General features: G+C 45.3%; 1 protein-coding gene across 2 annotated transcripts in view; it reads right to left on the minus strand.

The window, feature by feature from the left end:
• Positions 1-24,979, minus strand: part of LOC147430182 (diacylglycerol O-acyltransferase 1-like) — a 198,116-nt gene that overhangs the window by 162,997 nt on the left and 10,140 nt on the right. The gene's annotated exons all lie outside the window — the stretch shown is intronic.

Here is a 24,979-nt window from a genome sequence, read left to right on the forward strand (position 1 = left end):
TCTAACACAGATAAATTTGATTGATCACTATCTGAGACATCACGTGCAAAAATCAAGTACACAGAAAGATGATTCTTTATTAAAGAAGTGATAGCAGAAGCAGATACAATAGGGACTGACTCTCCTTTAAGCTTTACATCCAAGATGTGAGTTTTGCCCCTATGTTGTACAGTGATCTTTTTGTTGTAGGCATCCAAGACTCCATGCACTCGGAACATCCACGGGATCCCCAACAAGGCGTCACAACCTGCCAACGGCATGATGTAAAACACTTCTGTGTCCACATACGACTGAATATGCAGACGCAGCTTTCCAATGATGGGAGTAACACACTCTGAGTGGCCAAGATATGCCAACCCTGCCTCTGCTGTGTACCCCATCTCTTCAGCTCTGATGCCAAGCTTCATAGCTAACTCTGGTGAGATAAAGTTGGCTTTGGCACCTGGATCAAAGAAGATGAGTGCCGTTTGATCCCTAACTTTACCCCATGCCCTGCATAACTCACTGGCACCTGTGCTGGGCCTGTCACCCACCATGTCTGGCACTCAACCTGCCGTGGGTTTTGGCTTATTGCCTTTCTGGCCTTCTTTATCCTCTGAGTCAACTGGCCTTTTCCTTTGTGGACAATTGATAGAAAAGTGACCAGGCTGCTCGCATATAAAGCATTTGTTCTCAGCCATTAGGACCTTCTTTTCCTCTAGCGACTTGCGCACAAAAGGCTTCCTTTTCTGTTTCTTTGCCTGCGCTCCACAAGTCCCGGCTGAATCCTTGTCTTTGGTGGCCTATTCTGACCCCTGCGACGCATCAAGAGCCGTCTTCACACAGGGCTTCTTCGCTGAATTTTTCTTTTGCTGCCCTCCTTTGTCACTGCTCGGAAATCCACTGTCCTCTCCTTTCAATAAGGCAAGACCAGTGTTCGCAACTTCTATAAGCTGAGTAAGGGTAGCCACTCTGTTCTTTGTACAGTAATCGCGAAGCCCTTTAGGCAGCCCACAACAGTACTTCTCTATCTGCTCTGTCAATGGCACAAATCTGTAGGAGGTCACTGAGAGTAATGCTTTACAAAACCTCCTATTCTACTCCAGCAAGCTCTTGCACGAAGCTGAAGTAAGCTAGTGCCAATCTGTCAGGACATCAGCTTCAAATTCATTTGACAACCAAGCAGATGCAAACATTTGCTTGAAGTAAACCCAAGTGGCGGGTGCCTGTCCTTGCATTAACAATGTCGTCCACCATGTAAGCGCATTGTCCTTTAAGAAAGTGGCAACTTTCCTGACCTTCGAGGCCTCTATAAAATTCCCTCCCGCATAAGCTGTATCAAACTGCTGGAGGAAAGTGAGTGCCTTTGTCTTATCCTCGAAACCACTGAAGGTACTGAACTTTACCGCTGCACCACCTTCTTTGTAAGCCTTCGGCTTCTCTAGTGCCCCCAAGTTGTCATACGGAATGCTCTACAACATGGGCACTGTACTAGGCATCATCGGCACGCCTTGGCCATTCACATTTTGCGTCAGAGGTGCGATATCTGGCTGCTGTCCAGAAAAACCAGCCATGCCAAAATGACCCTGTGGCACCCCAAACTGGCCGTGGTTGCTCTGAAAAGCCTGCTGCATGCCAATACTACCATACATGGGGTTTGGCATGATGCCTTGCATACCCCCGAACACTGTTCCTGGCATGTACGGCTGACTTCAAGGCGCATAACCAGCCATACTTTGGAACACTGATCCACCCCCTAAATACCCAGGATGTACCGTGGGTGGTGGAAAAACTGAGTGCATAGCCTCGTATCCAGCTCCCTGTCAATTCAAAACAGCATGCTGGCTCTGAAAGGTGGCGGGCTGAATTGGCATAACCTATGGAATAGGCGTTCTAGCCACCTGTTCAAGCACGGGAGGAACCTGCTTTGGAGCCCCCGACTCCGCAACATGCGAGTGTTCCCTTTCTTCCTGCGTCACATGAAGTACCTGGGCTTGAGCATCGACAAGCTCCGTACGCAGCGTAGGTTGCCTATTTTGCTGTTGCACTGGTGGCGCTTGCAAGAATTCCATAAACCTCGGATTCTGCACCAGTTGCGATAAGACATTCACCGCGGCAACAAACTGAGTCTTGAACGCATCATCCTCAAGTTGCCCTGTCATAAAGCCCTGTACTACTGGAGAAACATTCACGTTGATAGGAGGTATAGACTGACGTGGCCGTGAGCTCTCGCCAATCTCAAAAACCATAGGAATCTCCTACCTGTCCTTTGAAGAGGAACCCTCTTCCATAATTCCCTTCCCCTTGTCGGCCATAGTGTAATCCCCGCGTTCCTGCACTCTGTGTCTTTATCCCAAAACAATCGAGGCTCACTCTTTAAGGAAAAAGTGATTGATATCCCGGCGACGGAACCATGAAACCGGCCCGTAGGGCGGTAGGCGTTGGCTTTCACCCGAAATTCTTTACTTTAAGCACACACACAGAGCACTTTGCAAAGGAGACCTGTAACGGGAATTAACACTTAATCACACACACGGCTCGGAAGCTAGAATGCTCCGAGCAGACGCCGACAACCTGTAGGCCCCAAAATTGGCGCCCCTTTCGGTATTTCTTTATTCTTTAGGAGGGTAAAGTACAAAGAAGAGTCCTGGGAATCCTTTGACTGTATACCACTAGAAACCGCCTGTTTTGGCCAAATTTCGGCAGCATAACAGCCCCAAAACTTGCGCGAAACCAATTCCCCTGCTGGAACTCGCTTCTACTGGCGTATACCCTCTGATTCCTGTCCAAAAACAGTAAATTTAGCACGCTGTATTTACTGGTTTTTGCCCTGTTTTCAGCCCCAAACAGTCCCCTACCTGTCCTCTACCAGTGGGGCACGATTCCCAGTGGTCCTAGCGTCCGTATGGCTGAAAAACAGTAAAATTACAGCGCATACACAGCGCTGATTTTGCACCTGTACGGTGAGGTTATGACCCTCACCAGTGCCTGCTTTGGAGCAGCAGCTAGCTACCCCTGTTCCTGCTCAAGGAGGCTCTTGCCTCAGCACAAAAGCATGAACCCACACAACTGTACATCAGTCAAATGAGTAGCCCTCTTGTGAGGCATCACATAACTGCACGTAGGGGAGAGAGAGAGCAGTGTGTAGTGTGCAAGGCATCACTCCTAGCACCACACTGTACATGAGAGGGAAAGGAAGCACTCCATAGCTCTTAACCTGACAGATTGCATAATGAGGCCTTCCCAGCTTAAAAATTCAGCGCCCCTTTTTCTAGAAGAGGTAAGTTCACGAAAATGTGACACTTGGCGCATTTACAACCATTTTCCCGTTTCGGGTTCGCCGCTTAAAAATATCCCAACCGACGCGTCAGTTGACTTCGCGGCAAAGTTATAAAGTGTTCCCCTAGTCATACCGGAGGTAATGACGCGAACACATTTCACGGCCCAAAATAGCAGTTCCCTAAATTTTAGGAGATGCTTCCATTGGGCTCCAACTGGTCTTCTAACCATCTATCCTCATTGGGATCGCATCCAAAAGTGCAATGTGGCCCAACTGTCGGATACTTTTTGTCGGTAGTCCCACCTTGACTTTACGCCTTAATTGAGTTCACTTCCTAGTATCCACCAACTTGCTAAGTGCGACGGGGGGACCTATATGATCTTGCTCTAAGCCTAATTATCGTCTTACCATACGAATTCCAGTGCCGACCACTTCCCGTCTACGGGTGAAACTACCGTTCACATTGGCCATACAATGTCCGACCATTTGCTACTTCAAAAAGAGGGTCTCAAAACAAATAAAATAAACCCCATTGGAAAGAAACCAACAACCAAGGTTAGCAGTAGCCACATCCTTGTGACATGGTTAATAACTGCCACGTCCTCGTGACAATAGTCCTCAGGACGAGATAGGGGTAGCTCGCTTGGTAGGCCTTCTGAGAAACAATCAGCATGTGTGTGCAGAAATTCTTGTCGTTCTTGTCTAATTCCGACACGTTCTTCATTTGTTGTTCATCATTTAATTCTTTCAAATAGATCGCGTAAACAAAGAGACTAGATTTCATTAATTTTGAAATGGCTGAAGCCTATACGGACGGACTCGCCCTTCAATTTTACACAAGTACAATTTTCTTGCCCTTCTCATTTGTCAAGGTCGCTTTCTTAGCCCAATAGTTGACCACGGCGATGTTCTTATGGTACCAAGGGATTCCTGGGAGGACGTCACACCCTTCCAAAGGCATGATGTAAAAGTCCTCGTGCCCTAAATACCCCTGACAATGCAAACGAAGTTTGCCAATGACACGTGTAATGGCTACATCCTGTCCGGGTGCCGCTAGAACTGCCTCCGTTGGTGGCCCCATCTTGTCGGGCGCAATCTCGAGCCGCGCCGCCAATTCAAGTGAAATGAAGTTGGCTTTGGCTCCTCCATCAAAAAAGATAAGGGCTTCCTAATCTTTCACTTTGCCCCATGCACAGCAAAGTTCTGTACTTTCATCCATCTGGCTTGGGTCGATTTCCATGGAATCCGATACCAGTCCTGATTTCATCTTGCCTTTTCTGCCATGTTCCTCCGTTGCTCTAGAACTCTCTGGGCTATCTTCAGTCTGTCCTCATTGTGCCTTTTTGGGGCACCTTGCGGAGATGTGCCCTTGTTCCCCGCAACCAAAAGACTTCCCCTCTTTGAGATTGTTATCTCTCTCTTTAGTAGTCAACCGGGGTCGTGGATCTTTCTTTTTCTAGGGATTCTTTCTATTTTCATTGGTCGAGGTATGTCTGGTCCTCTAAGTCAAAATTTCATCAGTGAGGTAGGTCAAATTCCCCGAGTATATCGAGAATCCCCGTTTCTCATGTCCCATTAGTTGTTGAATAGACTCAGACTTTTGTTCAAGGCAGTAATCTCGGATCTCTGTAGGGAGTCCGCAGCAAACCGCTCAATTTGTTCTTTAAAAGTTACCTCTTCTTAAACGAAGAGGTTGGCAGAAAAGAATCCCAAAACCTCTCGCAATATTGATCCAAAGTATCACCCTTGGTCATCCGAAGATGGTTCCAAGCAGTTCTCACATCTCGTTCGTACTCCTAGGTCAACCAAGTAGAAATAAAGAGCCATTTGAACTTCAGCCACTTGACCGGGGCTTCTTTCCTCAAAAGAAGAGTGGACCACCATGTTCGAGCATTTCCCTTTAAAAACGATGCGGCCCTCTTGATCTTGGAGTGCTCTGAGTAATGTCCTCCGAAGAAGGCTATGTCAAACTGCTGAATGAAGCCAAAGCCCTCGGAGATCTCGGAATCGAGAAAAGGATTCAAATTTTATTGATTGTCCACCCTCTTTAAATTTCTCTCTTCTTGTTGTTATCTTCGAGGAAATCATATTGGTTGACTCTGTAAAAGTGCTTCTTCTTCGCATAAAACATGTAATCGTTGGAGTCCGAACTGTCGGAGAATGACTCCTCTGTATAACTATCAGAAACTGGTCGGAATCTGATCTTCTTTGCCTTTTTCTTGTTCTTTCCAAAGCTTTGCTTCTTGCTTCGCTTCTTACCCTTTCTGTCCTCCTCACTCCAGTCAGAAGAGGAAGAGCTAGAAGAATTGTCAGAAGAAGAAAAAGAAGAACTGGGTAGTCCTTCAAAACGCACACGCTTCTTCTGTTTTCGTACAGATGCAAAAAAGGATTGACGGCCCAGGTAACCGGGGTAGTTAATCCCCTTCTTGCGCTTCTTCAATTGCTTCTTCGATGGCTTCTTCAATGGCTTAACTTTATCACAAAAACAGCCATTAAAAACAGCAACACAAAAAGCGAAAATTCCGTATGGATCTGCCATGTCAGCAGTCAACGCATTTTGCAGCCATCCGTACAACAGTGAGAGCAAATCGCGGCCGTCCGTACAGCAGCCACTTCAGCAGGTTCTTCGCTTAATTTTAATGCCTAGGTGTCCTTAGGCCCCTTGGCAAATGTCCATAAGTTGGAAGTAACTTATTAAGAGGTCCTGCCACGTCATCAGCTTGTGACACAATCTAAGAGAGGGAAAGACCCTCGCAAGCGGTTAACAGCCTGCCACGTCAACAGTCAGCGTGAAATGCGGAATGCTGTACAGCCTGCCACATCAGCCAGACCACAAAATTTCTTTTTATTTATTTCCTTGTGTCCCCCAGGACCGCATCTGACGGGACCCTATAAGTTGCAACATTTCCAACTTATAACTTTAAATCTTGTCAATTTCCGGGTAGACATGCCAAGTCATCATTTTGTGACATACCCCCCTCATTGTAATCACCCTCGATTACGCCTGCAAAATCAAGCAGAAGTCAGAAAACAGTTCAGTAGACACTGACTCTAAGCACTGACGCACTAGACAACACATATCCAGCACTTGCACAAAGATGACACTCACTGGACATTCAAATCACATTCACATCACTGCGTCCATCGAGATATTGGATCAAGATCTATCAGCAACGTTTTTAGCAATCACATCTAGATCTCCACAGATGTGCTATCATGTCCAACTGATCTCTCTGGAATCACAAGACCAAAATGTTGCAGTCGTTTCGTCTTTCAAACATGCACTCAAACACTACTCACATGAGAGAGCAGAAGCATAGTAGATTCATTTCGAAATTCCCAATTTGAAGTACTTCTTTCATCAAGTCATACAACAGAATACTATCAGCCCATCAGTAAAATCAGTGACTTTATTCCATCTAGATAACCTGTGGCAAAGGAGTGGAGTGACTCCCCTCTTGTGCAGTCCCGTTTGCACCAAATTCAACCTTGTTGATCTCCGAGATCTCTTGGAGTAGTTGAAACTAGACCGAAAGCCTCAAGGTAGAGTTCCAGTATCCGAGAAGTATCTGCCAGGTCCTCCTCCATCCACTTCACATCCAATGCCGGATAGTGCTTTAATTTAATAAGAACCGTTGAATCATTTTATCTTTCACTTTCCTTTCCTTGTGCGCCAGTACCTGTTCTGGAACGAGAACCTCGTCGCTCTCTTCCACTTCACATTGCTCCTCACACTCCCTACCGACTAGCACCTCACCCTTGAAAGATTTTGAGACACATGAAACGCATTGTGAATCTTCCAAGTATCTGGCAACTTGAGTCTGAAGGATACATCATTGATCTTTTCTTGAATCTGGAAAGGACCATAGTATCGCATACTTAGCTTTGGAAAAAGCCACTCCTTTTCCTTCCGTTTCCTCAGGCGTGCCTTCTCAAACAGTGAGAGCAACCAATCGTCTTCCTTCAGCTACAAGTCGCGTCGATGTTTGTCGACTGCCTTCTTATGCCGCACTTGAGACTTCTGAAGAGCCTCGCAAACCTCGGCAAAAGCGGTGTCCAGATCTCGCGTGTACTGATCAGATTCAAAAATCTTATCTTTAGTGCTTAGAAATGGTGGTACCTTCTTACCACCCTCAATGACATCAAATGGCGCCTTCCTCGTCGATGAATGAATTGTGTTGTTGTAGGCAAACTCCACCAAGGGCAAATACTTTTCCCATTGAGTTTTCTGATCCAAAATATAAGACTTCAATAGATCCAAAACCACTGAATTGGCTATCTCAGATTGCTCATCAGTCTATGGGTAGAACGAGGACAAGAACTGCAACCACGTGCCAATATTCTCCCAGATTGCCCTCCACAACAAACTAGTGAATCGGGGATCTCTGTCCGAGACTATGGACTCGGGCATGCTATGTAATCGAAAAATCTGTGAAACAAACAGTCTCGCCAAATGATCAAGCTTAACTATCTTCTTTACCGGAATGAAGTATGCTTGCTTACTGAATCTGTCGATGACTGTCCAAATGCCATCATGCCCACTCTGAGTCTTGGGAATTCATGGCAATGCTTTCCTAGGGACAATAGGATATGGGTAAAGGCTGTAGCAGTCTCTGTGCCTTATGCCTGTCAAACTTGACCTTTTGGCCCACTAAGCAACTGCGAACAAACTCAGGCTTAACTATCTTCTTTAACGGAATGAAGTCAGACTGCTTACTGAATCTGTCGATGACTGTCCAAATGCCATCATGCCCACTCTGAGTCTTGGGAATCCATGGCAATGCTTTCCTAGGGACGGGAGGATATGGGTAAAGGCTGAAGAAGTCCTTGTGCCTTATGCCTGTCAAACTTGACCTTTTGGCACACTAAGCAACTGCGAACAAACTCGTCCACATCCTTTTTGAGCCTCGGCTAGTAGCTGCCTAGCTATCGTCCTCCTCTTTTGGGCTAAACATGTAAGGTTGCCGAGAGACGGGATAGCTACCAGGTAAAAGCTCTATCTTGTGATAGACATCGGGTCCACGAGACGATAGAAGCCCATCTGATAAATTTGATAGAAATACGTCTGTCACAAACCGGTGACGTGGCATGGCCATGTGGTGCAGCAGATACCCACACACCCCGGCTAACAGGCCAGTGAAATGAGGGTATAGGCTGACGTGGCAGATTCCAAGAATCGCGGCGAAAATTCCATTGAAAGTGCTGATGTGGCTGGCCGTACGGACCCCCCTTTTCACACTACAGCTGTACGGAAATTCCAGCTTTTGCCTACGCAATTTCTTGGAGAAGCTTTTGGGAGCTTTGCTTTATATTAAGCTGCTTCAAAATTGGAAGCTTTTGGGGCTCTGCTTTTGGGCATCCCTTGTAACCTTTAAATAAGTTGGTTGGGCTCTCACAACTCAGAGCATCTGGACGCACAGTCTGAGAGTGAGAACCCTCCCACTCCCTTGTACTTTGAGTTACGAATTAATACAAAAAGATATACCAAAAGGGACGCCAATATTTGGGGCCAATACCTCTTGGCACGGAACTCCGTCGCTCCGTGTCGAATCAATTGTGAACTATTTTGAAGTGAATCTCCGTTGTATCACGGTAGAATCTTAACTTGGAGTGTCCAAGTTTGTTACAGTGGTATCAGAGCGCGGCCGATTTCTCTTCTACCGGGAAATCCGATCCTTTTCTCGTGGCACTTATGGATTCCAACAACGAACAGTCGACTTCCTCTGCATCTGGGGATGCATGAAGAGATCATGAAGAAGATTCTCTTGAAGAGTATAGCCCGCCTCGGCCTACTCATGCGGAGATTGAAGAGATGGGACGTTGACAATTGGTTGACAATGCGACAAAGATGATGATCAACCTTGCGAAGGATCCAAAATTTGCAAAAAAATTTACTCAGACATCCTTCGACAAAGTGCACTCCCAGCGGCAGAAGGCCACAGAACCACCCCTCAAACCGGCACTCAAGAGACCTCCTACTCCGAGGATGTTTACAGAGCAAGAATTGGAAGAGGTGGTTGATACACGGATCACCCACCTTTTTGACGCGAACAACAAAGCCAAAAAGCACGACAAAAAGCAAAAGAAAGGAACTGACTTCCTGGGTTATTTGGGTCGTCAATCTACTTTTGCCGAAGCATGTGCGATTTAAAGGAGTATCCAGCTCTTCTTCTTCTTCTTCTTCTGACAGTTCTTCTAGCTCTTCTGACTCGAGCGAATTAGAAAGGAAAGGGAAAAAGCGCAGCAAAAAGCAAAGCTTCAGAAAGGGCAAGAAAAAGGCAAAGAACCCTAAGTTTCACCCAGTTTCTGACAATTCTACAGAGGACTCGTCTTCAGATAGTTCGGACTCCAATGATCGAAGATTTTATGCAAAGAAGAAGAATTTCTATAAAGCCAACCAGTATGACTTTACGGAGGATAAAAGCAAGAAAGTTCGAGAATTTAAAGGTGGACAATCAATTAAATTTGAAACTTTTTCTGGATTCCGAGATGCTTCGAGGGCTTTGGCCTTCATACTGCAGTTTGAAATAGCTTTCTCTGGAGGGCATTACTTAGAGCACTCCAAGATTCGGAGGGCTACCTCTTACTTCAAGGGAAATGCTCGAACATGGTGGTCCACTCTTCTATTGAACAAGAAAGTACGAGTTAAATAGCGATTTTGGAAGGCTTTTTATTTCTTCTTGGTTGACTCGGGAGTACGAACGCAACATATGAACTACTTGGAATCATCTGCGGATGACCAAGAAAGATACTTTGGACGCATATTGCGCGAGATTTTGGAGCTCTTCTCTACCCGCTTCTTCATTTAAGAAGATCTCGTTTAAAGAACAGATTGAGCGGTTTAGCTGCGGACTTCCTACGAAGATCCGAGATCACTGCTGAGAACAAAAGTCAGCTTCTATTCAAAAACTGATGAGTCATGCGAAACAAGACTTTGCCATACATTCAAGCAGTTTGACTTACCCCACAGATGAGATCATGACGCAGAAAATTGAACAGACTTCTAAAAATGAAAGTAGAAAGAAGAAGAGCCTTCAAGATCAGAAAGATAAGGATGCACGACCCCGGCTCACTCTTCGGGAGAGAGCCAACTACATCAAAGAGGGGAAGTGTTTTGGATGCGGGGAACCTGGGCACATCTCCGCGAAGTGCCCTAAAAAGGCACAGAAAGAAAATGATGAAGAAAGGCCAGAGAGTTTGAAAGCAGCTGAGGAACGTGGACGAAAAGGCAAGATGAAAGCAGGATTGGTTCCAGATTGCATGGGTATTGACCCAAGCACAATTGATGAAAATACAGAACTTTGTCGAGCTTGGGGCAAAGTGAAAGATCAAGAAACCCTGATTTTCTTTGATGGAGGAGCCAAGGCCAACTTCCTTTCACCTAAATTGGCGGCGCGGCTCGAGATTACACCCGATCGGATGGGACCACAAGCAGAGGTAGTTCTAGCGGCACCCAGCACGGACTTGGCTATTACACCTGTCATCGGGAAACTTCGATTGCATTGTCAGGGGTATTTGGGGCACGAGGACTTCTACATAATGCCCTTGGAAGGTTGTGATGTTCTCCCGGGAGTCCCTTGCTAACATAAGAATAACGCCGTGGTCGATTATCGGGCAAAAAAAGAGACATTGACTACTGAAAAGGGCCGAACCATTGTACTTGCTGTGAAACTTAAGGACGAGTCTGTCCCTATTGTATCGGCTTCGGCCGTTTCAAAATTAATGAAATCCAATCTGTTTCTTTACTCGATCTTTTTGAAAGAGTTGAATGATGATCATAGGACAAATATGTCTGATCCCAAAAAAGAACGCCAAGATTTTCTCCACACTCATGCCGATTGGTTTTCTGAGGGCCTGCCAGGCGAGTTGCCACCAGCTCATCCTGAGGATCATACCATTGATCTGATACCTGGAAGCACACCATTGAACCGGCCACCTTACCGAGTGAGACGAGCCCTCAATGAAGAGATTATGAACCGAGTGAAAGACCTCTTGGAAAAGGGTCTTATCCAGCCAAGTATTTCACCTTACTGCTCTCCGGTGTTGTTGGTTTTGAAGAAAGACGGATCTTAAAGAATGTGCATTGACTATAGAGCTCTCAACAAAATCACCATCAAGAACAGATTTCCGATTCCTAGAATCGATGATATTCTAGACCGACTACAAGGATCCTCTTGTTTCAGCAGGATCGATTTGAAGAGCGGATTTCATCAGATCCGAATCTTGCCGGGAGATGTCTACAAGACAGCTTTTCGGACGACCTACCGTTTATTCGAGGTTTTGGTAATGCCTTTTGGGCTTACCGCTGCTCCAGCGACCTTTAACCGAATGATGGACAAGATTTTCAGAGAGTACAGATCTTTTGTTGGCACTTTCTTTGATGACATTATTGTCTTCTCCAAGGATGAGGCAAAACATAGAGAACATCTCCTACGAGTCTTTCAGGCATTACGAGATCACAAGTTGGTGATGAATGCAAAGAAGAGTGATTTTTTTCTACCAGAGATACACTTTTTGGGACACATCGTCTCAACAGCAGGAGTGCACATGGACCCGGCCAAGATAGAGACTATCCGTGATTGGCCCGATTTGAAGAATGTCCATGAAGTTAGAAGCTTCTTGGGCTTATGTTCTTACTACCGGCGGTTCATTAAAAAGTTTGCAGAGGTTACTTCCACTTTGCATATTTTGACACAGAAAGGAGTCCCTTTCTCGTGGGGACCCACAGAGGTGACTGCTTTCAAACATTGAAAGAGAAATTGACCACAAGACCAGTTTTGACTTTGCCGGACTTGCAGAAGTCAATTGAAGTATATTGTGATGCTTGTGGTCGTAGTCTAGGTGCGGTCTTAATGCAAGAAGGCCATGTCATTGCGTATGAGAGCCGATTGTTTTCAAGGCCGGAATTTGACAGCACAGATATATGAGAAAGGGCTTTTGGCGGTTATCCATGCTCTTACTTAGTGGCGACATTACCTACTCGGAGCCGATTTTACAGTCTTCATAAATCACCAAAAGTTTGCGCTACTTCTTATCAGAGAAGCAACTATCAACAAAGCAGATGCGGTGGGCAAACATCTTGTCACAATTTCACTTCCAGATTGTCCATGTGCAGGGACAAAAGAACTTGGTGGCGGATGCTTTGTCCCGGAAGCCGTTGGTTCTGGCTATTTCCACGATACACCATAGAATCTTCGAGGATATGGTCACAGATCCAAATTTTGCAAATGTATTCGGTTGAATACAGAATGGGGAGGTAGTAGCGGGATATTCCATTCGGGATGGCTACTTGATGAAGAAAACGATGTTGTGTGTTACACAGCAATTGAGGGAAAAGGTTTTAACCGAATGCCATTGTCCACCTTTTACGGGTCACCGCGGCATTGCTACCACCTTGAAAGGTGTGGAGAGATACTTCTTTTGGCCGAGACTCAAGAAGGACGTGGACGATTTTGTACGCAGTTGCATGGTATGCCAGAAGGTCAAGTTTTCCAGGCATAAAGCACAGGGATTGTTACAACCTTTACCCATACCTACCCGCCCCTGGGAAAGTATTGCAATGGATTTCGTTTTTGATCTCCCGAGAACAGGGAGTGGGCACGATGGTATCTGGACTGTTATTGACAGATTTAGCAAACAAGCTCATTTCATTCCAGTGAAGAAAACAGTCAAGCCGGATCACTTAGCGAGACTGTTTGTGGCCCAGATCTTCAAATTACTCACAAGTTTCTGATACAGTAACATCACTTTTTGCAAGAAGAGTGACAATGATACGGAAATCCACAATAGAAGTTTTTACCCAACAAATTGCAAGCTCAACACCAGGATCATGAGACAACGCATTGAATTCATTAGCTGAAAGCTGATTTACATCATAATTGATGGTCACAGAGGAAGGAGACCCCTCGACCACATGGTATACACCATCAAGCTCAAAGAAAACTATATGTGATGCGTAAGCAATAAACACAGAAGCTATCTTATCATAAAACCATGGCATGCCTAGAATAACATCTACATGCTCAAGGTCCATAATGTAACAAACTTAGTCTAGATTCTGTCGCGACACGAGAAAGAATCACTTATAATACTTCACAACTTTAAAATCACAGTTCGATTTGGTCGACACGGCCCGGCGTAGTTCCATGCCTAGAGAGATTGGCCCCAAAGACTGGGGCCCCTTTCGGTATTTCTTTTATATTAATCTTTGAGCGAAGTACAACTCCCATAGGGTTCTCTACTCTCAGACTCTGTGTCCAGATGCTCTCAAGAGTGAGGCTCTTAGGGCTCTTTTATTCTTACAAGGGATGCCAAAAGCAAAGCCCCCAAAAGCAATTAAACTCAAAAGCAAATAATCCCTTAAAGCAATTTGTTCCAAAAGCAACTGATCCCAAAAATCTGCCCAGAAAAAGGATCAGCACGATTTGCGAAAATCCATACAACGACCACGTCAGCATGTCAGTGTGATATGCGGAGATCCGTACCGTTATCCGTACTGCCACGTCAGCAATCAGCGTGTGTGTGTGTGTGTGTGTTTGTCTGGGGCCTGCCATGTCACCAGTTTGTGACATACCCCCCTCTTGAAAGAATTGTAATCGCCCTCGATTACGCCTACAAAAGAGACAGAGGCCATAAACTGTCTTAGTAAACACTGATTGTTAGTACCGACGCACTAGACACGACACATCTAGCACATATACAAAGACGACACTCACATCACTGCACGTGACATCACAAGACATCACATGACAATCAATCACAGAAACATTCATTCCAAATCTCGGACCATGACTACCAACAACGTATTTAGTAACCACATCAGATCCATTCCAGACTTCATTGATGTCGGGTTAACTAATCCCATATTGTGATCATGTCTATAGAGATTTTTTTTTTTCCCCAACTCAAGCACTGTCTGTGCAAGTAGTCATTCGCCTCAAGCACTGTCATGTGCGAGAATCATTTCCCGGGATCCCAAATTATCACTAAGTTCATTTTGAACAGAGTGGTCCAATCATTCATTCCATTGAATCAGTCGTGATTCATGATTCGTTATCAGGTTCATTCAAGAGCTGTCACTGCTCCATCTCATTCTTAATCCTGCTCTTTTTCCAGAATTAACAGATTCTTTCATAAAACATTAGTTTTCTTCAAAATTTAAACTCATCTTCCAAAAAGTCTTGTTTCATAAATTCATAAAGCAAAATAATGCTAATTCAAAAAGCTGTGGAACGAGTATTGCCTCGTCCTGCTGTTCTTCAACCTGCCAATCATTCGATTCTTGCGCCCTTTTGGGACACCTTGTAGCGATATGTTCTTGTTCTCCACATTCAAAACACTTCCCTGCTTTGAAATATTCATCTCTTTGGTCTTATGTCAGTGAAGGTCGTTTATCTCTTTGTCGATTGTTTCTGCTATGACTTGTTGAAGGTTCATCTGATGGGTAAGTCAATTTACCCGAATGTATAGCAAATCCCCGCTTCACGTGTCCCATCAACTGTTGTATAGACTCGGACTTCCTTTCGAGACAATAGTCTCGAACTTCTTTGGGAAGCCCACAACAAAACCGTTCAATCTGCTCCTTAAATTTGATCTTCTTAAAGGATGAAACAAGTAGAAAAATTTCCCAAAATCTTTCACAGTAAGAATCCAAAGATTCTGTCTTGACCATCCGAACATGGTCCATTCAATAATCACATCTCGTTCGTATTCTTATGTGAGCCATGAAGAAATAAAGAGTTTCTTAAATTTCAAACACTTTGTCGGCGCTTGTTTCCTTAATAGCAGAGTGGACCACCATGTCTGTGCATTGCCTTTCAAAAAGAATGCCGCCCGTCTGATCTTGGAGTGCTCTGTATAGCGGCCTCTAGAAAATGCTATGTCAAACTGTTGGACAAAGGCTAAAGCCTTGGGAGCATCTCAAAACCCTGAAAAGTGCTCAAACTTTACTGCCTGTCCTCCCTCTTTAAATTCTTTGGGCTTTTTGCCCTTGTCGTCGAGGAAATCATATTGATTGGCTCTAAAAAAATGATTTCTTTTTGCATAAAATATGTGCCTCATCAGCTGAGTCAGAAGAAGATGAGGACGAACTGGGCAATCCTTCGAAGCGTACACGATTCTTCTACTTTCTGGCGTTTTCAAAAGTGGATTTTTGACCCAAGTAACCGGGGAAATTAGTTCCCTTGTTATGTTGCCTCAGTTGCTTTTCTGTCGGCTTCTTTGTATCCAGAAGCTGATTGATTTGGGCCTGAACCGCATTATGGAGTTCTTCTTCAGTAAACATTCTTAGAGTAGGAGGCTTCTTCATCGCTAGTTTGATTGGTGGCTGGGTGGTTTTCTACCACTAAGTATGCACTTCAGTAATCGCATGCTCGGTCATAAATTTTGCAAATTGGGGATCCTTAGCAAATTTAATCATCTGCTTCGTTGCCTCGTCAACGAGTTGTCGACGTTCCATCTCTTCAATCTCATCATGAGTAGGTCGAGGTGGGCCGTACTCTTCTGACTCCTCATGGGAATCTTCTTCGCGATCTCCTCCCGCATTACCAGATGTAGAAGAAGTCGATTGATTTCTGTTAGAATCAGTAAGTGTCGCGAAAAAAGGATCGGATTTCCCGGTAGAGGAGAAAGGCCGTGCTCTTATACCACTGTAACAAACTTGGGCACCCCAAGTCTAGATTTTGTCGCCACACGAGAAAGAATCACTTAAAATACTTCACAACTTTAAAATCACAGCTCAATTCGATCAACACGGCCCGGCGTAGTTCCGTGCCTAGAGAGATTGGCCCCAAAGACTGGCGCCCCTTTCGGTATTTCTTTTATCTTAATCTTTAAGCAAAGTACAACTCCCGCAGGGTCCTCTCCTCTCAGACTCTCCGTCCAGATGCTCTCAAGAGAGAGGCCCTTAGGGCTCTTTTATTCTTACAAGGGATGCCAAAAGCAAAGCCCCCAAAAGCAATTAAACTCAAAAGCAAATAATCCCTTAAAGCAATTTGTTTCAAAAGCAACTGATCCCAAAAATCTGCCCAAAAGAAGCATCAACGCAATTTACGAAAATCTGTACAAAAGCATGTCAGTGCGATATTCGGAGATCCGTACTGCTGTTCGTACTACCACGTCAGCAATCAGCGTGTGTCTGTGTGTGTGTTTGTCCATGGGCCTGCCACGTCACCAGTTTGTAACAATAATGCAAAAGTCTAAGACTTCGTGGTAGTGCTAGATTCAGAGGTCAAGTTCCGGCACAACCTCACTCCATCGATCGTTCTCTCCGCATTCCACATAACGGACCACATACGGGTGGTCAACGAATGACGTGTCGAGCTTAGAGCGCTTATACCACACGAGAAGAGATAAAATTATGAGTCGAGCCATTGTCAAGTAGGACCTTCACAACCTGGCCATTGATCTCTTCCTTAATGGGGAGAAGATCATGCGGGCAAACACGGCCTTATCAACGAAACAACCCGGGCATCTACGTGCATTAACATGAAAAATGTCTGAATCAAACAAGACAAAAGTACCTAGATTTTCGATGGCATTTACCGAAGTGCTTGCCAATGCGGAGGTAGATGGCTTCCTCTTTCGCTTTGGACACCCCTTATCACCGCGGAAGTATGATGGCAGTCGAAGCATCGATTTTTTTTTTATCCTCCATAAATGCTACCTTTGATTTGTCGTCGTTTCTGGATTTCTTCCATGGAGGCTCCGACAACTAACATGTGGCTGCTGAAGTGGTCGAGCACTTGAACTTCAACGTGGAGGAACCAATGTGAGGAATCTCTCCATCCGTCGGGCCACCTCCGAAAGCTGCCAAGGTACTATCAAAATTCTTGGCAAACTTATACATGTCCTCAATATATGTAATTGGATTGCCTAACACTCATTTTGAAATGCTAGCCTGCTAGCGGCAATCCGTAAATGACATTTGGGTCTTCCAGGGCCTTCATTTAGTGGAGGAGACATCCACAGTTCTCTTCCCCATCCCACATCGAAAAAGTTTCTTAAAGCACTCCAACCTGTCGACCTGCACAAAGCGGACACGAAAGATCTGTTGAAACTCTGCCCAAAGTGGTGGGTTTCAATCGTAATCCCACCCCCCAAGAGTAAGCCTTCCCCTTTAGCATAAACTAAAGCGGCCCAAGGCGTTGGTCATCAATAATATGGTTCATATCGAAGAAGGCTGTCCATTTCGCCAACCATGATCCTATGGAAGTCTGTTCACGCTCTTTCATCTCCCCTTTGAAGGGATATGGATAGAGTTGAAGAGGTATGGCCACGGGCGAGAACCGGACCTAAGTAGAGCGCAGTTCCAAAAGCTGCCTTAGCATCTCTGCTTACTGTTGTTGCAAGATAGCGACGAGAGATGAGTCGCAAGCAGGGGATGGGAAAGAAGAACTCTCCGGACCTAGCCCGTGCGTGTGTGGAATCGGGAGGAGAAAGTGTCACAAGACGGGCACCACGTGCCAATAGAAAAGAACAGACTTAACAGACTTTTAGCACTTCAATAACTACTGAAACTGAAAGAGAGAGAGCAAACGCGGAGGGGCGGAATTCCACCCCAGAGAGTATTGGCCCCAAACCTTGGCGCCCCTTTCGGTATTTCTTTATATTACTTGAACTCAGATTAATGCTCGCGCTCTGCGCCTTCACCCAGAAGAGTGCTAGAGACTGAGCTCTCTGCACTTATTTAAAGGCCCTTAGCCTTGAAAAGCAATGTACATAAAAAGCTTGAAACTCAAAAGCAACTGGCTCAAAAGCTAGCCTGAAAACATCCCAACATAAATCACGGAAATCCATACAGGCTGCCACGTCAGCAGGCCAACGTAAAATCAGGGAAATTCGTACAGACTGCCACGTGGCACTGTCAGCACAAATCGTGGACGTCCGTACAACTACCACGTCATCATCTTTTACGCACCTCTATCTGTGTGTGTAAGCGGGTCCTACTTTATTTTAATCTCTTTAGGTTCCTAGGCCCCATCGAACGAGGTCCCATAAGTTGGTGGGAACTCTTCTTTGAAAATAGACCCACTCGACGGGATCTATAAGTTGGTGAGAACTTCAACTTCTTTTGCTGCTTCTAGATTTTAGGCCTCTCAGCTGAAATTTGCAAGTCGGCTCAGTTCTTCAGTGACTTGACACGTCAGCAATTTGTGACATCCCCCCTTTTTGAAAGAACGTAATCGTCCGCAATTATCGTATATCTGCAAAACAACTCAAGTTAGCTATGAAAAAAAAAAATCAGAGGGACAATCAGTTTGCTCTTTTTTGTTAAAGAGTTGGCTTCTCCTTTGGGCTCTTTTGATCAAGGAGTTGGTGTCTTCTTTCGTCCAAATCCGAACTCTTGATATTCCGGAGTAGTAAAATTAGCCATCACACCCAGACCGCACTGATCTTCCACGAGTGTCTTGATGCACTAAAATTACATACCTAGGCAATCTCATCCAATTAGGAATATTCAATGGTTGGCACATCACAATGCAACACAAATGCTCACATATGCATGTCACAAGACACAACGAACAGCGCTGTTGAGCACTCCCCCGAGACGAACGGTCTACGGTATGAAGCTACTCCACGACAACCTCGTCACTCCCCCCGCAAACAACCTAAAAACGTCTAGGCCATGAGCTCAGAGGATTGTACAACCAAATGTTCCCCAGACATCGATCTACGTCGCTTGGAGATTCAAGCATACAACCAAACGTTCCCCAGACATCAATCTACGTCGTTCGGAGGTTTTCTAGCATACAACGGAACGCTCCCCAGACATCGGGGCCTGCATCGTTCCAACGTTTTTAAACATACAACAAAACGCTCTCCAAACACCTGCATCATTCCGAGGTTCAAACAATATCAAAACATTATTTCTCACTTCTCCACCCGGGAGTAAAGTCACCAATCAATGAAACCAATATTAAAACCAGAGTCAAACAGTTCAAATCGGCACCAAGACAGGTTTAAAACAGATAGCATCCATTTCAAACAAATTTCAAACAATACTTTCTCAAACACTGTTCAAAAGTATCTAACTATAAAACAACTAGACAGTTCATTCAAATTTTTGTTCGGACAACCGAACTCTGAGGATGACTGGCTTGCCCTTCTGTAGCACGGTGATGGTTCGGTTCCGAACCTGTAGAGTCGCATCATTCCTGTCATGTCAGGGCATGCCCAAGAGAACGTCCCAGTTGCACAACTTCATAATGTGGAAATCGGCTTTTCCATGATAATCTTGGATAGTCACTAGAAGAGCAACAATGAGAGGTACCACTTTCTGAGTTTGCCACGTGGCTAGTTCGGCTTCAATTTCTCCACATTCTGCATCATAATCAAAGTGCATCTGCTTCAAGAATTTTGGATAATTGTTCTCCATAGCTCCTGGGTCAAAGAAGATCAAGGATTTCAAGCCGTTGACTTTTCCATAAGCTCTGCACAATGCATTTGAACTCTCGAGGTGTATACCATAAATATCGGGTACTAGTCCAATAGTAGGTCTAGTCCTCTTAGCCAACGGTGGCCCTAGGAATTTGTCTGACGTGGGAGCAGAAGGTTGTTCTGAGGACGTTGAGGCTCGCTCAAGAACATTCGAAGCACCGGCCTTCTTGTGACAAGGTGTCTCGTTCACGGTGTGTCAGACGAGGCAGTTGAGGCTGATTTTCACGAGATTCTCGAGAATTTGTTTGTTGTTGCTGAGAGTTATGGTTAGTGACCGGAGTTGCTTCCGTGGTAAACTCCAACTTTCCTTTCATCATTTTATAGCCGACCGCTGCATGGTCCATAAGTTCTTGCATGGTTGAAACTTTGCTTGGACAAACAATATTCTTGCAATGGTGATGGTAGTTCAATGGTGTAGCGCTCGCATTGGTCCTTCAATGGAATGAACTTAAAGAAGGACACCGGAAGGTAGACGTCAAGAAACCTTTGGTTATAGTCCTCCATGGTCTCTGTGGCAAGCATTTTCAAATTTCTTCATTCTGACCTAATCTGGACTTCGAAGAGAGAAGTCATATAACTACATACAAAGACTGTCTTGAAAGCTTGCCAGGTCCTTGGAACATGCGATTGTGTCGCAATTGAACTCCACCACTGCATAGCATTATCTTTAAGAAATCCCGCTGCTCGAGGAATCTTGGATTCTTCGGTATAGTTCCCCAAAGCATAGATGTTGTCGAATTGCTGTAGGAACTGCATTGCTTTCTTCCGATCTTTCATCCGAAAAAAGTGAAAATATTGACTGTCGTGCTGCCATCCTTGAAATCTTTAAGTTGGTTAGGCGTGTATCCCGAGTACGGATAATAAGGGTGTCCATATGGGCTCCAACCATTGCACCCTAGTGGCGGTGGTGGTGGGGGAGGCGGTGGCAACGGTGGTTGCACTGGATCAAGGTCAGATGGCTGCACCATATTCTTGAAAACTCCCCCAATAGGAACAGATGACTGGGAAGGTTGTCAATTGGAAGCTCTCGTACTTTCTGGTGCCAGAGGAGGAGGTACCACCTGGGGCATTAGAGGGGGTAACATGTAATTCAAAAATTGTTGAAAACTTTGCAACATCGAAAGATCCTGTTGAGGATGCCGCGAAAGAATGTCGCGAAGCTCGTCGAGAAGAAATTGCAAATATTCTGTTGAATCCATGAACGTCATGTCTTGGGTTCTTTATGGCTTATGCCCTATAAGACAGAGCGATGAAGACGGGAGCGCGCCCAATGCGCGATGAAGTAAGGGTGGGAGTGGCTAATAAGTCCGAGGTTGGGACTCAAAGATACTTCAAATAAGATTCCAATAGACTTTGCAAGCACCGGTTTCCTCTGTCTACTCTTTTGTAGGACCGGTATGCTTTCAGAAAAAGCACGCGCATGATGCTCTGATACCACTGTCACAAGACGGGCACCACGTGCCAATAGAAAAGAGCAGACTGAACAAACTTTTAGCACTTCAACAACTGAAACTGAAAGAGAGAGAGCACATGCGACACGGAGTGGCGGAATTCCACCCCAGAGAGTATTGGCCCCAAACCTTGGCACCCCTTTTGGTATTTCTTTATATTACTTGAACTCAGTACGATGCCGGTACTCGCGCTCTGCACCTTCACCCAGAAGAGTGCCAGAGACTGAGCCCTCTGCACTTATTTAAAGGCACTTGGCCTTGAAAAGCAATTTACATGAAAAGCTTGAAACCCAAAAGCAACTGGCTCAAAAGCTAGCATTGAAAACTGCTCAACATAAATCACGGAAATCCGTACAGGTTGCCACATCAGCAGGCCAGTGTAAAATCAGGGAATTTTGTATAGGCTGCCATGTGGCACTGTCAGCGCAAATCGCAAGCATCCATACAACTGCCGCGTGTTTATCTTTTAAGCACCTCTATCTGTGTGTGTGAGCAGGAGCGGGGTGCTACTTTATTCTGATCTTTTTAGGTTCCTAGGCCCCATCGGACGGGGTCCCATAAGTTGGTGGGAAGTCTTCTTTAAAAATAGACCCACTCGGCGAGGATCTGTAAGTTGATGAGAACTTCAACTTCTGCTGCTGCTTCTAGGGTTAGGCCCCTCGGCCGGAATCTGCAAGTCGGCTCCATTCTTCAGTGGCTTGACACATCAGCAATTTGTGATAGAAAGAGGCGTCTCCTCAATAGGTTGATGCGTGCTAGCGGCGTCATTCTCGTGCGGAGAAGCATCATGTGATGCCATGGCGCTTAGGTAATAGTAATATACGGGAGTATGTAGCAGGGATTAGCTTGGGGAATATGCCCAAGAACTTGGTAGAATAAGCAAGCCATACTAAGTATAGAGAGAGAGAGAGAGAGAGCTTTCGGTGACATGAAAGGCACGCCCACGCTCACTAGCGTGATTATATAGGAAGAAGGGGTATGCTAGCCGTCCTAGGGTTTTTTGCAGAGTTCACACCCATTGCCCGGCCGGTGACTTATCAAAAGTGAACCTTAAACTTGTTAAAAACGTGGGCATCCTCTAGGAGAATGGCCAGCGAGATGGGAACAGGGTAAAATAACCCTAAAGCTAAAGCGATGGACCCATGAGTGAGAAAAAAGGGATTGACCGACAAGGAGTGCACACGCTGACCTGCAACCACCTCAACTTGCACACCGACCTGCAGCCTCCTCAACTTGCTGCCTGAACATGTGTGCGAGAATTAGCCACCTAAACAAGCCGCCCAACAAGGCTGCCGCTCTGGACATGCTTGTCACCTCAGGCGCTTGCCTGTCACGCTGACATCGGTTCAGCACATCAGCTGTACGAAGCCTCTGACTGACGTGCGCAGGTGCTGGCTGCATCCCTCTCACACGTGCACCTTTGCTCAGGCCAAACATCAGCTTGTTGTTCACGAGTTGCTGCAGAGGACAGACACCTAGGGCAGTGGCTCGAAGCCACATCCCTCAGCTGATACGAAGAGCAGCCCGTACACTGATTCTCAGAAGGGCATTGCCCAGACCTCCCCTTTCCGGGATTGACTACCCTCCTAGCCTGCAACAATTCATTAGAGCAAACAGTAATAGCGAGCTCACAATGGTTGTGTTGCGTTAGAGAACATGAATTCCCTACACACTCCGTGATGGCGAGCAAGTCCCTAGACCACCTGTAGCCAAAAATCAAGACCACATAATTTTCTCTCCTTCTCCATTACTTGCAAAACGTACTTCAAAATGACAAAGATGCTCTCACCGTAATGTGCCTACGGAGGGTGCTACCATGTCCTCGGAGTGGGTGCTCCCGAGGACACCGCGGAGAGGCCAAAAAGACACACGAAGCATCCACGTAACTGCCACTCGCAAACAACATTCCACATACGAGAAACCGTGAAACATAACAAAAATATTACCAGATTCTCACCACCGGTTGGCATGTGCCCCCCTTGCCCTCCTCTCTCGCTAGTAGCATCCCATACCACCCTATACAAGAGTTGGGAGAGCCTGCCAAGTTGAGCCATCACGGCCCCATGAGCTCTAGTGGTTTTGTGCACATGGCCATGTTGTGTACTAAAGAGTAGGAGGCTCTGATAGCAATGTTAGTCTCTTGCCGGATACATCCTAGACACATGACATGATGCAAGCCAAACCCACACAAAGCACAAATAGTGAGCGGACATCAGGCTCACCCCCCAGCCATAGAGCCTACAATCAAACGGGCTAGGCACTACGCCCACACCAATACGAGGTGTGGGTAGAGCTGCCAAGGGCCTAGAGTCCCAAGTGTGGTGATCACACAAGATGTCTCTCAAATGAGACCCAAGTCCTATTTATAGGAATTCATAACCAAAGGGCCAGGTTCACACTAGCCGAACATACTGCGGACGCCCATCCTATCCTGATGTTTGGGGACGTAACAATAACGAACAAAAATACATTTCAGCCTTATCATCCAATTTTTTCGTTGTTTTACAGGCACCAAACCATAAGATATGCAACCAAATACACGCAAGTGACTAATGGGATTCTTGCCATGCAAGCCTCATAAAACCTAATAGATGGCAATGCTTTAGTGGGACCCGAGTTTAGAACATACGCAGCAGCCTCGAGCCAAAAGCATGTGGCAAAGCTTGGCTTTTGACCATAAATCATGCCATGTCGATAAGTAACCAATTTTTCCTCTCTGCAATACCATTTTGCTAAGGGATATACGACACTATACATTGGTATTTTATCCCACGACTAGCCAAAAATGCATTGAACTCTTTCAACATATAACTTATCCCCTCGATTAGAACAGAGGAATCCCACACTACAACAAAATGCATTTTCAGTAAATACTTCAGACTTTGCTTTAAGCACATGCACCCATCCATGCCTAAAGGAATCATCAATGTCAGTCACAAAGTACAAATGATTCTCAAGAGAAGGGGTGTGCATTGGACCACAAACATCACTATGCATAAGCCGCAATTTGCAAGTAGCCCGCACAAAGCCATCCTTTAGAAACTTGGAACACTGCATTTTGCTCAAAATATAACCTTAACATATATGTTTCAATGGCGGGCAACGAAGCAACCATATCAAATTTCTAATAATGCAACAAACTCGTAAAATTCAAATGACCAAAATGAGCATGCCAAAGTTTTGCATCTGAAATAGCCTTTGAATCAAAAAATTATAGGAAGTGTCTGACTACAATACGATATGAAGAAATGGATATCGGAGCCAACAAAAGAAGGTAGGATACTGAACAGACGATGAGGGAGTATTGCAATAGCCAAAAGCGTTTCCCAAAATGGCATCTTCACAAATTGATGCCACAAAGCATGGGATAGCTACCATTTCAAACCTTTGGATTATGAATAACACCTGAAAAGGTGAAGCATCTTTACCAAGTCATATGGCATCAGAAATTTGTCTCTGTTGCAAGAAACAGCCAAGATGGAAAACACCAAAATAGCATCTCCATAGAAATAAGTGCTCTTTGCACGTGCGCATGAGCACACGCGCACACAGTCCCTCTTTAGGTACATGAGGGTGCACGCATTAACTCACCTCACAGGTATAAGATGATTGCATTCATAGCAAGATCAGAATTTTCGACCCGAGAGCAACACGGTGAGCTTCAACACACATTCAACTAATCCATGCTTTATCGGTAACCCAATGCACATGAATACTACTAGTCTTCGCTATATGGGTAGTATGCATGCATGGAAGTCTCAAGCCAGATCTAGGCTCTGCTCAATCATCCCTCTCTGCTCTGTCAACTATTGCACAATGATACCTGACAACT

The sequence above is a fragment of the Adiantum capillus-veneris genome, chromosome 22 (assembly GCF_014529385.1).
Source record: "Adiantum capillus-veneris isolate H3 chromosome 22, ASM1452938v2, whole genome shotgun sequence".
Classification (NCBI taxonomy): domain Eukaryota; kingdom Viridiplantae; phylum Streptophyta; class Polypodiopsida; order Polypodiales; family Pteridaceae; genus Adiantum; species Adiantum capillus-veneris.